The sequence below is a fragment of the Coregonus clupeaformis genome, chromosome 20 (genome assembly GCF_020615455.1).
Source record: "Coregonus clupeaformis isolate EN_2021a chromosome 20, ASM2061545v1, whole genome shotgun sequence".
NCBI lineage: Eukaryota > Metazoa > Chordata > Actinopteri > Salmoniformes > Salmonidae > Coregonus > Coregonus clupeaformis.
The window spans coordinates 31,810,849-31,835,478 of NC_059211.1; the positions used below are offsets into that span (position 1 = coordinate 31,810,849).

The 24,630-nt window shown below is 42.7% G+C and overlaps 1 protein-coding gene across 3 annotated transcripts in view; it reads right to left on the reverse strand.

Moving 5' to 3' along the window:
• Positions 1 to 797, reverse strand: part of exoc2 (exocyst complex component 2) — a 116,386-nt gene extending 115,589 nt beyond the window's left edge. For 2 of the 3 annotated variants that reach the window (XM_041840202.1, XM_041840200.1), the window contains exon 1: positions 716 to 788. The gene's annotated coding sequence lies outside the window, so the exon portion shown is untranslated. Of the gene's footprint in view, positions 1 to 715 lie in introns of all 3 variants that reach the window. The other variant, XM_041840201.1, reaches the window with a different exon arrangement.
• Positions 798 to 24,630: the final 23,833 nt, after the last annotated feature.

The following is a 24,630-nucleotide window of genomic DNA, read 5'->3' on the forward strand; positions in this document are numbered from 1 at the left end:
GCCGGTAGGTTCTTGCAATTCTATACACTCTCGGATTCAAAAAGAGGGTAGCTACATAGACCTAGGCTACAGTAGTACCCCTGTAAGCCAAGGAATGCTGTAAGCAAGACCACTGAGTTTTTAATTCTCTTTTTGGCAAGACCCTCCCAGGTAGGCAGGTAGATGGGTCAATGACCCCTTGAATGCGAAACCTGGTGCGTATTCATTACGCCGACTTTGTCGCAAAATGTTTCGAGAAGCAGACGAAACAGGGAGGGTCATACTTCAATTTGTCGAATAGAAATGATGGTTTTACTTGTAAAACGACTAATGATTACATCCCTGTGAGTATGTCAACAGTCAAAGGTGAGCAAGGTTTTCTTTCTTTTTTTGACAGGTCAGCTGACACAGAGCTAGTAGTTAGCTAGGGCAACTAACGTTAATAGCTAAACATTTCTCAAGTTCGTTCGCTGCCAGCCAAAATAAATACCTAGACTCTTAACAACCATCAGACAAACATACATAGTAACATGAGACCGTCTTGCGATTTGAAGACTACATTCGAAGCTGGACACTGTTAGCTAGCTAACTATCGAGTTGTCTAGCTAACATTAGCTGGAACTGGAAACACTCTTCTAAACTGTCTGCGAAGTGAGACGAACTAAGACCATGACTCGAATGGTAAAATAAATATTTAAGTTTATGTCAAATAAATAGATAACATAGGGTAACTTACAATTCAGAGCAGTTGAAAGAAAAACTCCAGCTAACCTTTTCCGAAATCAACTTCCAGGTTGCCACTTCCTGCAACGACCAGTCGGTGATGATGTCATCACGCACTCTACTTTGCAGAGCATCAGCTCACAATAGCTGAGTTGAGTGAGTAAAATGTTGTATGGTGTTAATATTTCCTCAAAACACTATAGGTAAAATGCATTTGTACTACTGTATATATATCTGATTATAAAAGAACATGAAAATAATATAAACATGTTTGTTTGTGGACTGTCAACCTCTCCTTCTTGCCACTAACAGCAGTGCTGGCCTGGGCCCAGTTCACACACACAGCCTACTTTATTTGACCAAATAATTATATAACTAGGAATATCTTTGAACCATTCCGTATTCATCTCTCCCATGTTTTATTTTGATCATACTGTAGGCATAGGAATTGCCCTTGATCATGACTCTCATTTCCATTACATTACACATAAGAGTCATTGGACAAAGGTGTCTTCTGTAAGGGGGGTTTTGTTAAGAGCCGCGACGCTCGGTCTGAACATTAAAACGCATCGCTTGCGGTACGGTTTTGGAAGCATAAGGACCTTATCTTCCATATTGGTTAGAAATAATTTTCCAAAAAAAAAGGTGAAATTGATACACACTTTCTTTATAGTGTTAGTGTTCCCACCCGGCCATATTTCCATGTTACAGCGCTTGTTTACTGAAAACAGACGGACAACAGAGTGGACTACCTTTGCTAATTAGCTATCTGCGGAAGACAGACGTCACAAATATATGTTGTCACTGAAAAATACAGTCTGCTGCAACTGTGTTACAACTGGTTAAAACAGTAAGTGTGTATTTTGCATTGATGTGATATGAAAGTAGAGGGATTTATCTTTCTAAAACCATACCGCAATTAAGAATCATTGACGTTTAGATGGAGTATTTGGCTGTTTTGGCTTCCAGATCCAATTCACCCTTCAAACAGAACATGTAAGGTCCTTGGACTCAGGAGTAACGTTAGGCTCCTTTAGTCCAATATTGGGCTAGCATAGACATAGGGCTTGTTCGACATCGCAGCCGAGAGTGCATGCAACTGCCGACTGACTGATCTACAAATCACCTTGCATCATAAATAACGACTCAAGGATTGCAATATTTACCTGGAGTTAACCCTGCAGATAGCTCTACTGGGTGATCTGAAAAGTCATAGTCAATCGATCAATAATATAATAGTACTTTTAGCAAAAATGTTTATTTTCAATTTACAATCTGTAGAAACAATGATAATAGAAGGGTTCAGAACTGTTGTGAAACATCACAGTACAGTTGAAAAATATATGGCAAATAGAAATCCAATATGGATGGTGTTAAGAGATAGATGGGAGGTGTTGAATGGAGCTGAAGGATGGGACTAATAACAACTAACAACAAACAATAACAAGATAACTAATAATGTAAGCATACTGTGTCCATAAAAAGTATATAGGTTGTAGGTTGGGAGCTTTTGTGAAAGAGCACAGTTAGAAAGATATGGCATATAGAAGCAAACCGGATGGACATCATGAAAATGATCGGAGAGGTTGAGTGTAGAGGAAGTTCAGGAGTAACAAACAAAATATAATTATTGTAAAATTGACTGTGTCCATAAAATGTATGTAGTATGTATAAGCTGGAAGTAGAGGCCTAAGCATTGTTGTTTACTAGTTTACTCCAATTAGGGAAGGGGTGGTGGGGTTGGAAAGTAATAAAGGGAAATATATTTAAAAAATGTGTTTATATATATATATATATATATAATGTGTATATATATGTATCTATATGTATGTATGTGTATATGTGTAATATATATATATATATATATATATATATATATATATATATATATATATATATATATATATTTGCGCTGGGAAAAAAATATGGGGGATTGGAAGTGATGCAGACAATTACATTGATGGAAGTTACAATCTTTCTGAAATATTAAAGCTGATCTACCCTAAAAAAAAATAATAATAATAATAATAATAACGACTCATTATTACTTGTAGATCAGTCAGTCACAATTTACCCATGATACATCACGGTTTTAATGCTCTCAAACACTGCCATAATGTTGGTTTACAGAGCAATTTGTATTATACATTTTTCACAATTATTGATTGTTTCTTTGAGAATAATAGCCCTATCATCTTGATTGAAGTGTGAAAGACTGACAGTAAAATATGCTTTACTGCTAGTGATATTGCCCTATTAATGTTCTGTGCCTGCCAAGCACACCGCAAAAGTGTGCCTATGTCTTCCTCCTTCTCAAGACATTGTTTCTTATTAAGTAATTCTTGACTTGCTGGCTCTCAAAACAAAGAGCCCAAGCCAAACCTTGGGATGGCAACCGTTTCTTTTCCTTGTAGGAAGTGAGGTTCGTGATATAAAACTCAAACATCTCATTGTGCTGGGCGGTTCACACAGACCTGCCCAGTAACCCACTGCACAGAAAACATCCTACCATTATGCAACACTTCCAGGGAGCCGTCCGGCTGAGATTGACACATGTCTGGACTGGGGTGGTTGGTTTTCTGATGGAGAAAAAATAACTCACCCACTTACAGTATATAGAGACAACTATTGATTGTCTGTGTTTGCTATACATATGTACAGTGGGGAGAACAAGTATTTGATACACTGCAGATTTTGCAGGTTTTCCTACTTACAAAGCATGTAGAGGTCTATAATTTTTATCATAGGTACACTTCAACTGTGAGAGACGGAATCTAAAACAAAAATCCAGAAAATCACATTGTATGATTTTTAAGTAATTAATTTGCATTTTATTGCATGACATAAGTATTTGATCACCTACCAACCAGTAAGAATTCCGGCTCTCACAGACCTGTTCGTTTTTCTTTAAGAAGCCCTCCTGTTCTCCAGTCATTACCTGTATTAACTGCACCTGTTTGAACTCGTTACCTGTATAAAAGACACCTGTCCACACACTCAATGAAACAGACTCCAACCTCTCCACAATGGCCAAGACCAGAGAGCTGTGTAAGGACATCAGGGATAAAATTGTAGACCTGCACAAGGCTGGGATGGGCTACAGGACAATAGGCAAGCAGCTTGGTGAGAAGGCAACAACTGTTGGCGCAATTATTAGAAAATGGAAGAAGTTCAAGATGACGGTCAATCACCCTCGGTCTGGGGCTCCATGCAAGATCTCACCTCGTGGGGCATCAGTGATCATGAGGAAGGTGAGGGATCAGCCCAGAACTACACGGCAGGACCTGGTCAATGACCTGAAGAGAGCTGGGACCACAGTCTCAAAGAAAACCATTAGTAACACACTACGCCGTCATGGATTAAAATCCTGCAGCGCACGCAAGGTCCCCCTGCTCAAGCCAGCGCATGTCCAGGCCCTTCTGAAGTTTGCCAATGACCATCTGGATGATCCAGAGGAGGAATGGGAGAAGGTCATGTGGTCTGATGAGACAAAAATTGAGCTTTTTGGTCTAAACTCCACTCGCCGTGTTTGGAGGAAGAAGAAGGATGAGTACAACCCCAAGAACACCATCCCAACCGTGAAGCATGGAGGTGGAAACATCATTCTTTGGGGATGCTTTTCTGCAAAGGGGACAGGACGACTGCACGGTATTGAGGGGAGGATGGATGGGGCCATGTATTGCGAGATCTTGGCCAACATCCTCCTTCCCTCAGTAAGAGCATTGAAGATGGGTCGTGGCTGGGTCTTCCAGCATGACAACGACCCGAAACACACAGCCAGGGCAACTAAGGAGTGGCTCCGTAAGAAGCATCTCAAGGTCCTGGAGTGGCCTAGCCAGTCTCCAGACCTGAATCCAATAGAGAATCTATGGAGGGAGCTGAAAGTCCATATTGCCCAGCGACAGCCCCGAAACATGAAGGATCTGGAGAAGGTCTGTATGGAGGAGTGGGCCAAAATCCCTGCTGCAGTGTGTGCAAACCTGGTCAAGACCTACAGGAAACGTATGATCTCTGTAATTGCAAACCAAGGTTTCTGTACCAAATATTAAGTTCTGCTTTTCTGATGTATCAAATACTTATGTCATGCAATAAAATGCAAATTCATTACTTAAAAACCATACAATGTGATTTTCTGGATTTTGGTTTTAGATTCCGTCTCTCGCAGTTGAAGTGTACCTATGATAAAAATTACAGACCTCTACATGCTTTGTAAGTAGGAAAACCTGCAAAATCGGCAGTGTATCAAATACTTGTTTTCCCCACTGTATGGGCTTAGTAAAGCAACATAAGAACATTTTAAATTAGAAATACATGTTTAAGAACTAGACAAAAATGTAAAGTAAATGTACATGTACAGTGCCTTCGGAAAGTATTCAGACCCCTTGAATTTTTCCACATTTTGTTACGTTACAGCCTTATTCTAAAATGGATTAAATATATTATTTTTCTCAGCAATCTACAGGCAATACCCCATAATGACAAAGCAAAAACAGGTTTTTTATTAAAAATAAAAAACTGAAATACCTTATTTAAATAAGTATTCAGACCCTTTGCTATGAGACTCGAAAGTGAGCTCAGATGCATCCTGTTTTCATTGATCATCCTTGAGATGTTTCTACAACTTGATTGGAGTCCACCTGTGGTAAATTCTATTGATTGGACATGATTTGGAAAGGCACACACCTGTCTATATAAGGTCCCACAGTTGATGGTGCATGTCAGAGCAAAAACCAAGCCATGAGGTCGAAGGAATTGTCCGTAGAGCTCCGAGACAGGATTGTGTCGAGGCACAGATCTGGGGAAGGGTACCAAAAAATCTCTGCAGCATTGAAGATCCCCATGGATGAGGTTTGGAACCACCAAGACTCTTCCTAGAGCTGGCCGCCCGGCAAATTAAGCAATCGGGGGAGAAGGGCCTTGGTCAGGGAGGTGACCAAGAACCCAATGGTCACTCTGACAGAGCTCTAGAGTTCCTCTGTGGAGATGGGAGAACCTTCCAGAAGGACAATCATCTCTGCAGCACTCCACCAATCAGGCCTTTATGGTAGAGTGGCTAGACGGAAGCCACTCCTCAGTAAAAGGCACATGACAGCCCGCTTGGAGTTTGTCAAAAGGCACCTAAAGACCCTCAGACCATGAGAAACAAGATTCTCTGGTCTGATGAAACCAAGATTGAGCTCTTTGGCCTGAATGCCAAGTGTCACGTCTGGAGGAAACCTGGCACCATCCCTACGGTGAAGCATGGTAGTGGCAGCATCATGCTGTCAATATGTTTTTCAGCGGCAGGGACTGGGAGACTAGTCAGGATCGAGGCATAGATGAACGGCGAAAGTACAGAAAGATCCTTGATGAAAACCTGCTCCAGAGCGCTCAGGACCTCAGACTGGGGCGAAGGTTCACCTTCCAACAGGACAACGACCCTAAGCACACAGCCAAGACAACACAGGAGTGGCTTCGGGACAAGTCTCTGAATGTCCTTGAGTGGCCCAGCCCGAACCCGGACTTGAACCCGATCAAACATCTCTGGAGAGACCTGAAAATAGCTGTTCAGCAACGCTCCCCATCCAACCTGACAGAGCTTTAGAGGATCTGCAGAGAAGAATGTGAGAAACTCCCCAAATACAGGTGTGCCAAGCTTGTAGCGTCATACCCAAGAAGACTCAGTGCTGTAATCGCTGCAAAGGTGCTTGAAAAAAGTACTGAGTAAAGGGTCTGAATACTTATGTAAATGTAATATTTTCGTTTTTATTTGTAATAAATTAGCAAAAACTCGAAAAACCTGTTTTTCCTTTGTCATTATGGGGTATTGTGTGTAGGAAAATTGGCTGTCTTGTTTTCCCCCCGCTTTATTTACCCTGGAGTTTGCACTTTTGGGACTATTCCATTTGCTCCATTGTACCAGGTAACCCAAATCAAGCGCAGTTACTGTTTTAGAATCTTCCACATGGTTCTCTTGGCTCACTTGTGTAGTAGTAGCTAAATGTTCCATGCAGAATATTTCTGTTTTGTAGAATGTTGAATGTTTCTGTAGTAGAACAGTTCTCAGGGTCGTGTCTGGGGTCTGTGAAAACAGGAGCTGGCTGGTGCGTCTACTCTAAGTGGTTATGAAACCCAATGGCGTGTAATGGACAGCTGGAACTTGGTGTCGGATATCTCCCAGAAACCTTGGTCGCCGGGCCGCCACGTCTCGAGTGCGAATCCCTCAGAACTCTAAACAGTGAAAAAAACCGAGAAAACCCCCCCATTATGACTCACTCTGGTCAAAGCACCAAAACCCTCATCAAGTTCTGGAAAGAGCACCAGTCCAGTCCAAGCCGGTATGCGAGATATGACACCGTTATTCTCACTTCTTGGCAAAGGGCTGCAGTAGCCTACCCCTGGGGGCTGAGAAGGCCCAAATCCTACAGAGTCATTACCCTAAGTTAGCCCTTGCAGAGCCAGTCAGAGCCTAAGCATCCACTCACACTCACTGCAATGTGCTGGACCTGGGCCACAGCAACAGAGAGGTGGGGTAGTCGCCAAGCCAACCACCAACCGCCCAAATCACAGTTTGATCCCTCCATTATCACATTAACCCTGGCTAATTGGAAAATACGGGTTCCCCAGAGGGAGAGGGGGGGCTGGGTGGCCAGGTCTTATCAGACATAGAAACACTCTCTGCTGTGCCTTGGACAATTTGGTGAGATAAATATGTTTGTATCAGCTCTCAGAGCTCCAGTGTGCCTGGGTGGTCGCTCCCTGACTCCCTGTCACAGCTCTAATGACGCTGCCTGTGCCTTTCCCAGAACAAGTGGAAATGCCGCAGTGATGCACCGTGAAAAGAGAGAGCGAGAGGAGGAGGAGGAGGAGGAGGAGGAAAGGAGCTCAGACTCTCAGCTGGCATTTATAGCATACCCAGAATGTTCTCTTTGATGTTTGGAGTATCGTTGACACTTCAGAGAGTCGCTAGTTGCTGACAGACCTGGGTCAAATACTAATGTCACATACTTTCAAATACTTGCACTGTGCTTGATTTGGTTTACCCGGTACAATGGAGCCAATGGAATAGTCCCAAAAGTGCACATTTCAGTGTAAAATAAGTTCAGGTGTGCTCTAGAGAGAGCCAGTGAAGTCATCCTGACCCCCAGCTCCACTAGGACTAGAGACCCTCCACCCCTCCATTCATCCTTCCCTCCCTCTGTCCCATGGCACACACTGTGTTGGCACCGTAGCTCACCCCCAAAACACTCTATTGTTCATTGTTTGTCTTTCATATTTTTTTTCCCATGGGCCCCTGGCCAGCGAGAGGAAGAGCTCACTGTAAATATTACCCCCCCTCAGCCTCACCCCCTCGACCCCTCCCCCGCATCTCCTGGCTTGCCCTGTCCCCTGCCTCTCTCTCAAGAGGGAACAGACGACCAGTGGGTGAGCACTTCCTTCCTGGTAAAAGGGGGATGAGGAGGGGGGAGGGGGGTTCTCACTGTAGTTCAGATCCAATGGCCCACATCAAACGAGAGGGAATCGATCAATGTCAGAGAGAGCACTGCTATGATACAGTGCCGTTGTGTTGTCATTACCATTACCCTACTCTGGATCTGGGCTGTGAGGATGGATTGTTGGCACCATATAGATGGAACAACATGTAGACATCAATTAAATGCGTTGAAATTATGTAATCAACCATGCTAAGACAAGGCTAATGAATTCATGAAGGAACACGGTAATTTAGTACAAAGGACAGGGAATGGTTTTGGCGAAATGCTGTGGAGTCGGGGACTGTGCCCTATAACAGAGTATTATGAAGTTCATATTGTTCTTGTTTTACCATCCAAGGTAAATCTCTCAAGTCTGTTTTAGAGCCCATATAGGATGATGTGCTTGTAATGTTGCTGTGCCTGTAATTATGTAATCTGTTCTTAATTAACTTACTCTGTTTAGGTGGAGGACAGAGCAGGAGGTGAAGAAGTGGAAGGAGAGATGTAGGAAGAAAGATGGAGAGAGAAGATGGAAAGGAAAATGTTGTATGATGTTGCACCTATGTAATACGTGTTCTGACTCACACACACTGAAACTATAACTCACACGTTATCCATTTAGTAATCACTGGATCTGCTAGCATAATAACATGGGATCATACCAATTCAGATGGCTATTGTTTGATACATAGAGGGAGGTAAAGAGGGCATGTTCACAGTGATGTACAGGATTTTACCACCCAGGTTACCATTCCAGACAGCTTCCCCCCTGCCCTCCCAAAACACTCTCCCCGTAACCTACACAACCTAGACAATAGGCTACAGTGACTCCCCGGACGAGGGGGATCATACTGTATGGACGTCTATGGTCTGAATCTGCTGGGAAAAGCTGTCTCTCCATAGCTTGGTCAATACAATATGTACATGATAGGAGAGAGAGGAAGGCAGACTTATGAACCCGTGTTCCCATAACAGCCAGTCAATACATGATAGCAGAAATGAACCTTTCCCTAGGGACCAACGTTTCCCAACATGGCCGTCTGCCTGCTGCAATACAGGTCAGGTCCTTCAGCCAGTAGCCCTCTAATGGATAGTGACAGCTCAGAGTGTGTGAACTGCTGTTTGTTGTTTGTCAACAGGCTGAGCTTATTACATTGTTGATGTTTGTTTACTGGATGGGCCGATGCCAGGATGAAAACCGGACCTGGACTGCAATCAGGGAGACAGCAGGACGCAGCTGGGCCTTGAGTGAGGTCACTGGACTGACTGAGGTAACGTGGTGCTGAGACACTATAGTGGGGGTGGAAGAGGACACATTATGGGGTCAAAGGTAATCAGACATGATTCACACTATTGTCATTACTATCTGTGTCCATTACCGTGTAAATCCTCACTCCCACCCTACACAATAACTGTGACATGAAGTCTAATATCCAGGGTGTTACAACAATGTAGTAATCCAACAATGTCCTTTTAACATGAGCACACAACACTATAAAGACATGAAACCCAAGTGCTTCATACTTTCATGAACTTGAACAGAAAAACTTGAACAGTATAGTGATATGGGGTGTGGAGGAGAGAGTTGATGGGAGCAGAGGAAGGGAGTAAATAAAGGAGGAGAGGAGGAAAGGAAGTGAGAGGAGGAGAGGAGGAGAGGAAGTGAGAGGAGGAGAGGAAGTGAGAGGAGGAGAGGAAGTGAGAGGAGGAGAGGAAGGTAGAGGAGGAGAGGAAGGTAGAGGAGGAGAGGAAGTGAGGAGGAGAGGAAGTGAGAGAGGGAGAGGAAGGGAGAGGAGGAGAGGAATGGAGAGGAGGAGAGGAAGTGAGAGGAGGAGAGGAAGTGAGAGAGGGAGAGGAGGAGAGGAAGGGAGAGGAGGAGAGGAAGGTAGAGGAGGAGAGGAAGGGAGAGGAAGTGAGAGGAGGAGAGGAAGTGAGAGGAGGAGAGGAAGGGAGAGGAGGAGAGGAAGTGAGAGGAGGAGAGGAAGGGAGAGAGGGAGAGGAGGAGAGGAAGGGAGAGGAGGAGAGGAAGGGAGAGGAGGAGAGGAAGGTAGAGGAGGAGAGGAAGGGAGAGAGGGAGAGGAGGAGAGGAAGGGAGAGGAGGAGAGGAAGGGAGAGGAGGAAGTGAGAGGAGGAGAGGGAGAGGAGGAGAGGAAGGGAGAGGAGGAGAGGAAGGGAGAGGAGGAGAGGAAGGTAGAGGAGGAGAGGAAGTGAGAGGAGGAGAGGAGGAGAGGAAGGGAGAGGAGGAGAGGAAGGGAGAGGAGGAGAGGAAGGTAGAGGAGGAGAGGAAGTGAGAGGAGGAGAGGATAACTGGACTGAAGAGACGGTCTTAAATCTAGTGAGTCCACTATTACTGTAACCACACCCTGGCGTTTCCATCCCCTAGATTACACTATAAGGTTTAAAGCTACAGTTTGGGATTTGGTCATTTCCTATAGGGTTTAACCAGACACACGACATCAACCATAATGATGTCAGTGACTGTTAACTGGACTTAAATATACATCGATACATACTGTATTAGGATATACAATATTATGGCTACAGTATGTGGTTTAAATCCTATATCGACGGGATTTAAATTTATATCTCATTCTGTACACTGTTGTTTTGTGGTGTGGTTTTTATATAAGCCCTTGGGCTTCCAACCACACCTGCACACCGTTTTTTATTTACTTGCTTTTATCTGTATTGTTGTTTATCACTTATTTTCTTTGGTGCAAATAAATTAAACCAAAAAATTTTGAACCTATTGTATACATTTACATTTTAGCAGACGCTCTTATCCAGTGACTTACAGTAGTTAGCAGACGCTCTTATCCAGTGACTTACAGTAGTTAGCAGACGCTCTTATCCAGAGTGTCTTACATGCTCTACCAACTGAGCCACACAGGTCCACAGTCTAACATGCAGGAGGAGTTGAAGGCTCCATGGGAAGGAGCAGAGCGGCTGGTCTGGATGCTGTCCTAGGTCCAGGAGAGAAGAATCCGGTAGTGCCACCAACGCGGGCCGCTCCCTAGGACTGTGGGCTCTCGTTTTCTTCATGGCCGACATGAGTAAGACATTTAAGCGGGTTAACCCTCGCAAGGCTGCCGGCCCTGACGGCATCCCTCGTCGCGTCCTCAGAGCATGTGCAGACCAGCTGGCTGGAGTGTTTACGGACATATTCAATCTCTCCCTATCTCAGTCTGCTGTCCCCACTTGCTTCAAGATGTCCACCATTGTTCCTGTATCCAAGAAAGCAAAGGTAACTGAACTAAATGACTATTGCCCAATAGCACTCACTTCTGTCATGAAGTGCTTTGAGAGGCTAGTTAAGGATCATATCACCTCCACCTTACCAGACACCCTAGACCCACTGCAATTGCATACCACCCCAATAGATTCATGGATGATGCCATTGCACTGCACACTGCCTATCCCATCTGGACAAGAGGAATACCTATGTAAGTGTACTGTTCATTGACTACAGGTCAGCCTTCAACACCATAGTACACTCCAAGCTCATCATTAAGCTCGGGGCCCTGGGTCTGAACCCTGCCCTGTGCAACTGGGTCCTGGACTTCCTGACGGGCCACCCCCAGGTGGTGAAGATAGGAAACTACTCCTCCACTACGCTGATCCTCAACACAGGGGCCCCACAAGGGTGCGTGCGCAGCCCCCTCCTGTACTCCCTGTTCACTCATGACTACGTGGCCATGCACGCCTCCAACTCAATCATCACGTTTGCAGATGACACAACAGTGGTAGGCCTGATTACCAACAACGACGAGACAACCACATGGAGGAGGTGAGGGACCTGGTGGAGTGGTACCAGGAAAACAACCTCTCCCTCAACATCAACAAAATGAAAGGAGCTGATCGTGGACTTCAGGAGACAGCAGAGGGAGCACGCCCCCATCCACATCGATGGGGCCGCAGTGGAGAAGGTGAAAAGTTCCTTGGTGTACACATCACTGTCAATCTGAAATGGTCCACTCACACAGACAGTGTGTGAAGAAGGTGGAACAGCGCCTCTTCAAAGGCAGGAGGCTGAATAAATTTGTCTTGGGCCCCTAAGACCCTGACAAACTTTTACAGATGCACTATCATCAAAGACCTCAGCCACCCGAGCCACAGCCTGTATACCCTGCTATCATCCAGAAAGCGAGATCAGTACAGGTGCTGGGACCGAGACACTGAAAAACAGCTTCTATCTCAAGGCCATCAGACTGTTAAATAGCCATCACTAGCCGGCCTCCACCCAGAACCCTGCCCTGAACTTAGTCACTGTCACATAGACATGGAACACTGGTCACTTTAATAATGGAACACTGGTCACTTTAATAATGTTTACATACTGTTTTACTCAGTATAATACTGTATTCTAGTCAAGGCCATCCTATTCAACTATTGCTGTACATATACTATTCTATCCTACGTATTCTACAGATATACTACATATTCTATCCACATACTGTCCATAATGTCTATACATCCCATCACATATATGTATATATTTATACTCTGGACTCCGACATTGCTTGTCCTAATATTTCTATATTTCTTAATTCCATTCTTTTACTTTTAGATGTGTGTGTATTGTTAGATATTACTGCACTGTTGGAGCTAGGAAAACAAGCATTTCGCTACACCCTTAATAACATTTGCTAAATATTATGCATTTGCAACCAATCAAATTTGATTTGATTTCATATACAGGCTGACGTGTTATGGTACTGGACAGAAGGGGGCGCACAAGAACATAATTTAAAAATGACCAGAGTGGATACAGCTGTAAACGTGGTTCCCTCTCTCAAGGTAAGAGGAAAGGAGGACAGATATAGAAAGGGGTTATGGAGAAGTAGAGAAAAGTAAAAGATAAAGGAAGGTAATGAGAGACCTTGATACCCTCTCCAAACCCTCACTTTCTCACTACCTTGGTGACTGCAGCAGACTGTACTGTCTTTATCCATTGTTTACAGTAGAACAAAACTGTTGACACAGACACAAACATGCAAAACAATGCAATGGAAGACAATACTGGGGTTTGCCATGTGACATGAGGTCATGTCATATACACTGTATTTAGTGGCCTACATTACCATAATGTTATATAATGTATATGTTGATCTTGATCCTCTGACCTATGTCTAATGAAATCAAATTGTATTGCAGGTAAACAGGTAAACAATGAACAAAATACATTGTCTCAGAATCTGGTTGTGAAATTGGTTTTGAATGAATGAATGGGACATTCATATTGTATAAAATGTAGCTGTGTTCAGTTGTGTTACAGTCTACAAAAATATGTATGTTGACCTGTGAATGTGTATGTATTTGTATACGGTATAGATGTGGGTGGGGAGTATTAGTATGTTAACACTGTCACAGAGTACAGGCGGAGGAAGCCAAACACAGAGTAGTCTTTGAAGTGGAGAACAGGGTAATGCTACTATTGTCAGGGAGTTCTTCAATAAACACTAGCTAGAATCTGGGGGGTGGAGAGGGCTGGGTGGGGGGAGTGTACAGCTATACTGCTTTCTCTATTGGAAGAGGGAGTTTGGGCAGGGACTTACACAATGGTCTTCAAGTGTTTGATGTGCATATTTGGGGTGGGGGGAGTGGGTGCATACGTGTGTGTGTGCTATGGGATCTCTATAGATTCTCAGGGGTTAAGGAGGGGGTCTCTTCACTCATCCACCTGCACGGAGAGGCTAGACGGGGGGTTAATGGGGTAGAGGGTGTCAGAGGGCATGGGGAAAGAGGAAGACCATCATATTAGGGAGATGAGGTAGTGTGACATACAGGAACGGACAGTGTGTGTGTGTGTGTGTGTGTGTGTGGCACAAAGAGGTGCAAATTGAGGTCAGTTTGAGCAAGTAGCCTCAAGCTTTGATCCTTAAACTGGGCTGGATGAAAGACATCCTGCTTCCCTCGCCTATATGAATGAGAGAGAGAGAGAGGACAGAGAGAGAGAGGACAGAGAGAGAGAGGGCAGAGAGCGAGAGAGGACAGAGTGATAGAGAGGACAGAGAGGGAAAGGGAGAGAGACAGAGAGGAGGAGAGCGGATTGAGACCGAGAAAGAAAGAGTGAAGCAAGGAGAGAGAGAAGAAAGTTTTTCTCACAATGTTGTTCAGTATCAAAACGTATCTCTTTTGTTTCCTCACGCACTCTCCATGGATAATCTGTTAGTTTCATCTCTCTCCTCTCCTCCGCTCTGCCAAACTCTGATCCCATCTTCGCCCACGCCTTTGTTTAAATCACCCCTTTTTTTCCTGCTAATATAAATCCTGATGGGCTCTATCAACACTCTGTCTACCTCCTTTCTCTCTATCTCTCCATCCCTCCCCCTCTCTTTTCTTGTTCCTCTATGGGCCAGTGTGTGTGATATTTAAATCTGAACTTTGATCCACCCACGACCTGTCAGAGGCACGGTCCAAACCCTGAAGAATTCATCTGTGTGTGTGCGTGTGTGTGTGTGGATGTGTGTGTGTACATGTGTGTGTGTTTTTAGGGGGTAGATCAGCTTTATATTGCAGATAGATTGTGGCTTCCATCAATATAATTGTCTGCATTATTTCACATATATGTTTTTATATATATATCTCAGTGGAGGCTGCTGAGGGGAGGACCGCTCATAATAATTGCTGGAATGGAGTCAATGGAATGGTATCAACCACATTCTGTATATACTGTATATATATACTGCCAAGTGGCACAGTGTACTCCCGAGTAGCGCAGTGGTCTAAGGCTCTGCATCGCAGTGCTAGCTGTGCCACTAGAGATCCTGGTTCGAATCCAGGCTCTGTCGTAGCCGGCCGCGACCGGGAGACCCATGGGTCGGCGCACAATTGGCCCAGCGTCGTCCAGGGTAGGGGAGGGAATGGCCGGCAGGGATGTAGCTCAGTTGGTAGAGCATGGCGTTTGCAACGGCAGGGTTGTGGGTTCGATTCCCACGGGGGGCAAGTATGATTTTTTTTTTTTTTATATAAAATAAAATAATGTATGCACACACTGGATAAGAGCGTCTGCTAAATGACTAAAATGTAAATGTGTGTGTATATATATATATATATATATATATATATATAAATATTCCTTTATTTTTTCCCCTAATCCTACCACCTCTCCCCTAATTGGAGTGAACAAATGGACAACAACACATAGGCTTCTACTTCCAGCTTATACGTTACGACGTCGACCACGAAGATTCCATCTGCTAGCCCCGGCCCGCTAGCACACGCTAGCCGTGGCCTCTTGCTCGCTAGTGCTTTAGCAGCCCCCGAACTACCTCCGAACTATCCTATTGCTGTTCACCGGACCTTATGATAACTCAGCTATACAGCTGATGCCTGCTGGACTGTTCCTTTTTATGGTACCGCATCCTGTTTATGTTTAGCCTCAGCCCAAACTGTGTCGTCATTACCAGCTGTTGTCTTAGCTCTCTCAAATTACACCTGTGATTGCTTTATGCCTCTCTCCCATGTCAATATGGTTTGCTTATTGCTGTTTCGGTTATTTCTAATTGTACTATTTCACTGTAGATCCCCCAGCCCAGCTAAACCTGCCTTAGATAGCTCATTTGTCCCACCCCCCATACACGCGGAGACCGACTCAATCGGTGCCTCCAGTGATGCTATCTCTTTCATTGTTACCCAACGCTTAGGTTTACCTCCACTTTACTCATATCCTTCCATATCCTTGTCTGTACATAATGCCCTGAATCTTTTCTACAACGCCCGGAAATCTGCCCCCTTTATTCTATGTACCCAACGCACTAGAAGACCAATTCTTAAAGCCTTTAGCCGTATCCTTATTCTAGTCCTCCTCTGTTCCTCTGGTGATGTAGAGGCTAACCAAAGCCCTGCAGCCCTCAGTATCACTCCTACTCCCCAGGCGCTATCATTTGTTGACTTCTGTAATCGCAAAAGCCTTGGTTTCTTGCATGTTAATATCAGAAGTCTACTTCCTAAGTTTGAGTTATTCACTGCGTTAGCACACTCCGCCAACCCTGATGTTCTAGCAGTGTCTGAATCCTGGCTTAGGAAGGCCACCAAAAATTCTGAAATTTCCATCCCCAACTATAACATTTTCCGTCTAGATAGAACTGCCAAAGGGGGTGGAGTTGCAATCTACTGTAGAGAGAGCCTGCAGAGCTCTATCATACTATCCAGGTCTGTGCCCAAACAGTTTGAGCTTCTACTTCTAAAAATCCACCTTTCCAGAAATAAGTCTCTCACTGTTGCTGCTTGCTACAGACCCCCCTCAGCCCCCAGCTGTGCCCTGGACACCATATGTGAATTGATTGCCCCCCATTTATCCTCAGAGTTCGTACTGCTTGGTGACCTAAATTGGGATATGCTTAACACCCCGGCCATCCTACAATCCAAACTAGATGCCCTCAATCTCACACAAATTATCAACGAACCAACCAGGTACAACCCTAAATCTGTAAACATGGGTACCCTCATAGATATCATCCTGACTAACTTACACTCTAAATATACCTCCGCTGTCTTCAACCAGGATCTCAGCGATCACTGCCTTATTGCCTGCGTCCGTAACGGGTCCGCGGTCAAACGACCACCCCTCATCACTGTCAAACGCTCCCTAAAACACTTTAGCGAGCAGGCCTTCCTAATTGACCTAGCCCAGGTATCCTGGATGGATATAGATCTCATTCCGTCAGTAGAGGATGCCTGGTTGTTCTTTAAAAGTAATTTCCTCTCAATCTTAAATAAACATGCCCCATTCAAAAAATACAGAACTAAGAACAGATATAGCCCCTGGTTCCCCTCAGACTTGACTGCCCTTGACCAGCACAAAAACATCCTGTGGCGTACTGCATTAGCATCAAATAGCCCCCGCGATATGCAACTTTTCAGGGAAGTTAGGAACCAATATACACAAGCAGTCAGGAAAGCAAAGGCTAACTTTTTCAAACAGAAATTTGCATCCTGTAGCACTAACTCCAAAAAGTTTTGGGACACTGTAAAGTCCATGGAGAATAAGAGCACTTCCTCCCAGCTGCACACTGCACTGAGGCTGGGAAACACTATCACCACCGATAAATCTACAATAATCGAGAATTTCAACAAGCATTTTGCTACGGCTGGCCATGCTTTCCACCTGACTACCACTACCCCCCCCCCGCTTCTCCTTCACACAAATTCAGACAGCTGATGTTCTGAAAGAGCTGAAAAATCTGGACCCCTACAAATCAGCTGGGCTAGATAATCTGGACCCTTTCTTTCTAAAACTAGCCGCCGAAATTGTCGCAACCCCTATTACTAGCCTGTTCAACCTCTCTTTCGTAACGTCTGAGATTTCCAGATTGGAAAGCTGCCGCGGTCATCCCCCTCTTCAAAGGGGGTAACACTCTAGATTCAAACTGTTACAGACCTATATCCATCCTGCCCTGCCTTTCGAAAGTATTTGAAAGCCAAGTTAACAAACAGATCACCGACCATTTCGAATCCCACTGTACCTTCTCCGCTATGCAATCCAGTTTCCGAGCTGGTCATGGGTGCACTTCAGCCACGCGCAAGGTCCTAAATGATATTATAACCGCGATCGATAATAGTCAGTACTGTGCAGCCGTCTTCATCGACCTGGCCAAGGCTTTCGACTCTGTCAACCACCGCATTCTTATTGGCAGACTAAATAACTTTGGTTTCTCAAATTACTACCTCGCCTGGTTCACCAACTACTTCTCAGATAGAGTTCAATGTGTCAAATCGGAGGGCCTGTTGTCTGGACCTATGGCAGTCTCTATGGGGGTGCCACAGGGTTCAATTCTTGGGCCGACTCTTTTCTCCGTGTATATCAATGATGCCGCTCTTGCTGCTGGTGACTCTCAGATCCACCTCTACGCAGACGACACCATTTTGTATACATCTGGCCCTTCATTGGACACTGTGTTAACAAACCTCCAAACGAGCTTCAATGCCATACAACACTCCTTCAGTAGCCTCCAACTGCTCTTAAACACTAGTAAAACTAAATGCATGCTCTTCAATCGAACGCTGCTGGTACCCGCCCACCCGACTAGAATGACTACTCTCGACGGGTCTGACCTAGAGTATGTGGACAACTACAAATACCTAGGTGTCTGGTTAGACTGTAAACTCTCCTTCCAGACTCACATTAAGAATCTCCAATCCAAAGTTAAATCTAGAATTGGCTTCCTATTTCGCAACAAAGCCTCCTTCACTCATGCTGCCAAACATGCCCTCGTAAAACTGACTATCCTACCGATCCTTGACTTCGGCGATGTCATTTACAAAATAGCCTCCAACACTCTACTCAGCAAATTGGATGTAGTCTATCACAGTGCCATCCGTTTTGTCTCCAAAGCCCCATACACTACCCACCACTGTGACCTGTACACTCTTGTTGGCTGGTCCTCACTACATGTTCGTCGTCAAACCCACTGGCTCCAGGCCATCTATACATCACTGCTAGGCAAATCCCTGCCTTATCTTAGCTCATTGGTCACCATAGCAGCACCCACCCGTAGTCTGCGCTCCAGCAGGTATATCTCACTGGTCATCCCCAAAGCCAACACCTCCTTTGGCCGCCATTCCTTCTAGTTCTCTGCTGCCAATGACTGGAACGAATTGCAAAAATCTCTGAAGCTGGAGACTCTTATCTCCCTCACTAACTTTAAGCATCAGTTGTCAGAGCACCTTACCGATCACTGCACATGTACACAGCCCATCTGAAATTAGCCCACCCAACTACCTCATCCCTATATTGTTATTTATTTTGCTCTTTTGCACCCCAGTATCTCTATTTGCACATAATCTCTTGCACATCTAGCATTCCAGTGTTAATACTAATTGTAATTATTTTGCACTATAGCCTATTTATTGCCTTACCTCCATAACTTGCTACATTTGCACACACTGTATATATATTTTCTGTTGTATTTTTTGACTTTATGTTTTTTTACCCCATATGCAACTCTGTGTTGTTGTTTTTATCGCACTGCTTTGCTTTATCTTGGCCAGGTCGCAGTTGTAAATGAGAACTTGTTCTCAACTGGCTTACCTGGTTAAATAAAGGTTAAAAAATAAAAATAAAAAATACATTTTACGGACACCTATATTTTACAATAGTTATCTTTTTGTTTTAGATCAGCTTAATATTGCAGATAGATTGTAACTTCCATCAATGTAATTGTCTGCATCACTTCCAATCCCCCATGTTTATATATATACAGTGGGGGAAAAAAGTATTTGATCCCCTGCTGATTTTGTACGTTTGCCCACTGACAGACATGATCAGTCTATAATTTTAATGGTAGGTTTATTTGAACAGTGAGAGACAGAATAACAACAAAAAAATCCAGAAAAACGCATGTCAAAAATGTTATTCATTGATTTGCATTTTAATGAGGGAAATGAGTATTTGACCCCTCTGCAAAACATGACTTAGTACTTGGTGGCAAAACCCTTGTTGGCAATCACAGAGGTCAGACATTTCTTGTAGTTGGCCACCAGGTTTGCACACATCTCAGAAGGGATTTTGTTCCACTCCTCTTTGCAGATCTTCTCCAAGTCAATAAGGTTTCCAGGCTGACGTTTGGCAACTCGAACCTTCAGCTCCCTCCACAGATTTTCTATGGGATTAAGGTCTGGAGACTGGCTAGGCCACTCCAGGACCTTAATGTGCTACTTCTTGAGCCACTCCTTTGTTGCCTTGGCCGTGTGTGTTGGGTCATTGTCATGCTGGAATACCCATCCACGACCCATTTTCAATGCCCTGGCTGAGGGATCTCACCCAAAATTTGATGGTACATGGCCCCGTCCATCGTCCCTTTGATGCAGTGAAGTTGTCCTGTCCCCTTAGCAGAAAAACACCCCCAAAGAATAATGTTTCCACCTCCATGTTTGACGGTGGGGATGGTGTTCTTGGGGTCATAGGCAGCATTCCTCCTCCTCCAAACACGGTGAGTTGAGTTGATGCCAAAGAGCTCGATTTTGGTCTCATCTGACCACAACACTTTCACCCAGTTCTCCTCTGAATCATTCAGATGTTCATTGGCAAACTTCAGACGGCCAGGTATATGTGCTTTCTTGAGCAGGGGGACCTTGCCGGCGCTGCAGGATTTCAGTCCTTCACGGCGTAGTGTGTTACCAATTGTTTTCTTGGTGGCTATGGTCCCAGCTGCCTTGAGATCATTGACAAGATCCTCCCGTGTAGTTCTGGGATGATTCCTCACCGTTCTCATGATCATTGCAACTCCACGAGGTGAGACCTTGCATGCAGCCCCAGGCCGAGGGAGATTGACAGTTATTTTGTGTTTCTTCCATTTGCGAATAATCACACCAACTGTTGTCACCTTCTCACCAAGCTGCTTGGCGATGGTCTTGTAGCCCATTCCAGCCTTGTGTAGGTCTACAATCTTGTCCCTTGACATCCTTGGAGAGCTCTTTGGTCTTGGCCATGGTGGAGAGTTTGGAATCTGATTGATTGATTGCTTGTGTGGACAGGTATCTTTTATACAGGTAACAAACTGAGATTAGGAGCACTCCCTTTAAGAGTGTGCTCCTAATCTCAGCTCGTTACCTGTATAAAAGACACCTGGGAGCCAGAAATCTTTCTGATTGAGAGGGGGTCAAATACTTATTTCCCTCATTAAAATGCAAATCAATTTATATCATTTTTTACATGCGTTTTTCTGGATTTTTTTGTTGTTATTCTGTCTCTCACTGTTCAAATAAACCTACCATTAAAATTATAGACTGATCATTTCTTTGTCAGTGGGCAAACGTACAAAATCAGCAGGGGATCAAATACTTTTTTCCCTCACTGTACATACATACATACATACATACATACATACATACATACATACATACATACATACACACATACATATATATACATACATACATACATACATACATACATACATACATATCCTTTAAAAAAATATATATATTCCCCTTTATTACTTTCCAACCCCGCCACCCTTTCCCTACTTGGAGTAAACTAGTGAACAACAATGCTTAGGCCTCTACTTCCAGCTTATACTTACTATCAACATTTTATGGACACAGTCCATTTTACAATAATTATATTTTGTTTGTTTTTTTCTCCTGAACTTCTTCTACTCTCAACCTCTCCGATCATTTTCATGATGTCCATCCGGTTTGCTTCTATATGCCATATCTTTCTAACTGTTCTCTTTCACAAAAGCTCCCAACCTACAACCTATATACTTTTTATGGACACAGTATGCTTACATTATTAGTTATCTTGTTATTGTTTGTTGTTAGTTGTTATTAGTCCCATCCTTCAATTCCATTCAACACCTCCCATCTATCTTTTAACACCATCCATATTGGATTTCTATTTGCCATATATATTTCAACTGTACTGTGATGTCTTACAAAAGTTCTGAACCTTTCTATTCTCATTGTTTATACAGATTGTGAATTGAAAATAAACATTTTTGCTAAAAGTATTATTATGTTATTGATCGATTGACTGACTTTTCAGATCACCCAGTAATGCTATCTGTAAGGTTAGCTCCAGGTAAATATTGCAATCCTTTAGCCATTCCTGGACCTGTGTCCAAAAACAAGCTACAAATGGACAGTACCAAAACAAATGATCTAATGATTCTGTCTCTTCACAGCAAAATCTGCAGAGCTGGGAAGATTGTATCCCCCATATAAATAACATTCTATTGGTAGCAAGAATTTTATATAATAATTTAAATTGAAAGATTCTAAGTTTTGAATCCGGTGTCGTTTTGCATATCAGTTCATAAACACTATGCCATGGGATCGGTACATCAAAAATCTCTTCCCAACTATTTTGCAATCCATATGGGATGGCTGTGAATCATTTGGTCCTTAAATGAAACTGATATACTTTTTTATTTATCACAGTTTTCCTTAACCAATTATGTTCTTTAATGCAAGGCCGACAGACAAGTTCCTTACTTTCTCCCCCTTCCACTTTTCTCTTCCATTTTTTGCGGTAAGGCTGCAATTACTTGGTTGTAATTTTGGGTAGAGCAGACATTTCCATATGTTTTTGTTAGCTGCATGTGCGACATAACTCCACCAGTCCTACCGATAATATCAGTTACGAAGATTATACCTTTTTTAAACAGTTTTTTTGTCAATTAGTATATTTGAGATTAACCACAATATTTGTTGCATTATTTGTTCTGTCGTTTCTGGATGATTAAATTGAGGTTGTAATCTGAATAAAGGGAAAAATGCCATTCTTGAACATGGGATGAGATATTCTTACTAATCTGCTAGAGAACCAGTTCGGATTTAAGTGTAACTTTTTTATGACTGAAGCCTTTAGTGAGAGGTCTAATGCTTTAATATTTAAAAATTGCTGCCCTCTGAATTCATATTCATTATAAAAATTGGCCCATTTAATTTTGTCTGGCTTGCAGTTTCAAATAAAATGGAATATGTTTTGTTCATATCATAAAAAAAAAAAAGTTTGATAGGTGTAGGCAAGGCCATAAGCAAATAGGTAAACTGGGATATGACTAAAGAGTTAACCAGTTGATTTTTCCACAAATAGATTTCCATGTCAAGATCTTATCTATTTTTGCTAACTTTCTATTAAAATGTATTGTATTGAGATCATTTCGTTCTTTCTGGATATGAATACAGAGTATGTCCACTTCACCATCACACCATTTAATTGATAAACTACACAGTAATATAAAAGTTGTATTTTTTTGTGATCCATTTCGATGGCCATAATAAATAGATATGCCGATAGTGGACAACCTTGTTTTTTTACTCCTCTTGACAGTGTAATACTTTCTGAGAAGTAGCCATTATTTACTATTTTACACCTAGGGTTACTATACATAACTTTAACCCATTGTATAAGAGCTTTTCCAAAATGGATATATTCCAGGCATTTACACATAAATTCCAGTCATACTTTCTCAAAATCCTTTTCAAAGTCAGCTTTGAATACCAGGCCTGGTTTCCCAGATTGTTCATGGTGTTCTATTATTTCCCATACTTGTCTTATATTATCTCCCAAGTGTCATCCATGTAAAAAACCTGTCTGATTAGGATGAGTAATATCCGACAATACCTTTTTAATTCTATGCACAATACTTTTTGCTAGAATTTTTGCATCACAACACTGAAGTGTAAGGAGCCTCAATTTTTTATATTGGACTGGATCTTTATATTTACCACTTGGGTCCTGTTTCAGTAATAATGAAATCATACCTTCTTGTTGAGTATCTGATAATCTACCATTTTTATAGGAATGGTTAAAACATGCTTATAACGGTCTTCTGAGTAAATCAAAAAATGTTTGGTATACCTCAACTGTTATGCCATCCAGCCCTGGAGTTTTCCCGGACTTAAAAAGCTTTAATTGCATCAAGAAGTCCCTCCTCTGTAATTTGGCCTTCACATTAGTCTTTCTGTACAGCTGTTACTTTTACATTATTAATAGAACAAAACTCCTTACAATTAACTTTGGTTAGTGGAGATGGAGGAGACTGAAACGAAAACATATGCTTAAAGTACTTTGCTTCCTCTTTCAAAATATTGTTTATTGAATCATGGATGACTCTGTCATTTGTAACAACTTTCAGTAAATTATTTTTGGTATCATTTCTATCTTGAAGATAAAAAAATTATTTGGTGCATTTTCCCCCATATTCCATCCAGTTCGCATAATTTTTTCTAATAAATTACACGTGATATTTCTTGAATAAGTTCCTCCATTTCTTTTAGTTTTTCCTCTAACTTATTCTGTGCCTCTATGGTACAGTTTTTATTGCTATCTGTCTGTACTGTTAGTCCTTCTATTTCCTTTGTTAATATTAACTCTTTTGACCTAAATTGATTTTGTTTTAAAGATGAGTGTTGAATTGCATGTCCTCTAAAGGCACATTTAAAAGTGTCCCATACAATAAGGGGATCTGCTGTACCTATGTTATGTCGGAAAAAGACAGTTATAAATTATTCTGTCCTGGTTAAAGTTCTCATCCAATAGGCTTTGATTAAAATTCCAATATCCTCCCCCACGTGGAAATTCTGTAAGAGTAATGTATATGCCAATTATTTGATGGTCCGACCGCATTCTGTCCCCTATCATCACTTTTTAAACTTTTGGTGCCAGTGAGAATGACATAAGAAAGTAGTCAAGACGACTAGCTTGATCCGCCAAGTATATCTCCGAATATTTAAGCCTCCATATATCCACTAGTTCCAATATATCCATGATTTTCGTTATTTCCTTAAGTGCATGAGGGTGATCGTTTGTAGTGTGATTTCCTTTACGGTGCATTGAGGTATTTAAAACCGTATTATAATCTCCCACCATAATAATAGAGTATTGTATTGCTTGTAGGCTTGATAAATTATTATTCATATTTTCAAAGAAGCATGGATCATCATTATTTGGACCGCATAGATTAATGAGCCAAATCTGTTTATGGTCCAATAACAAATTTAAAAGAATCCATCTACCTTGCGG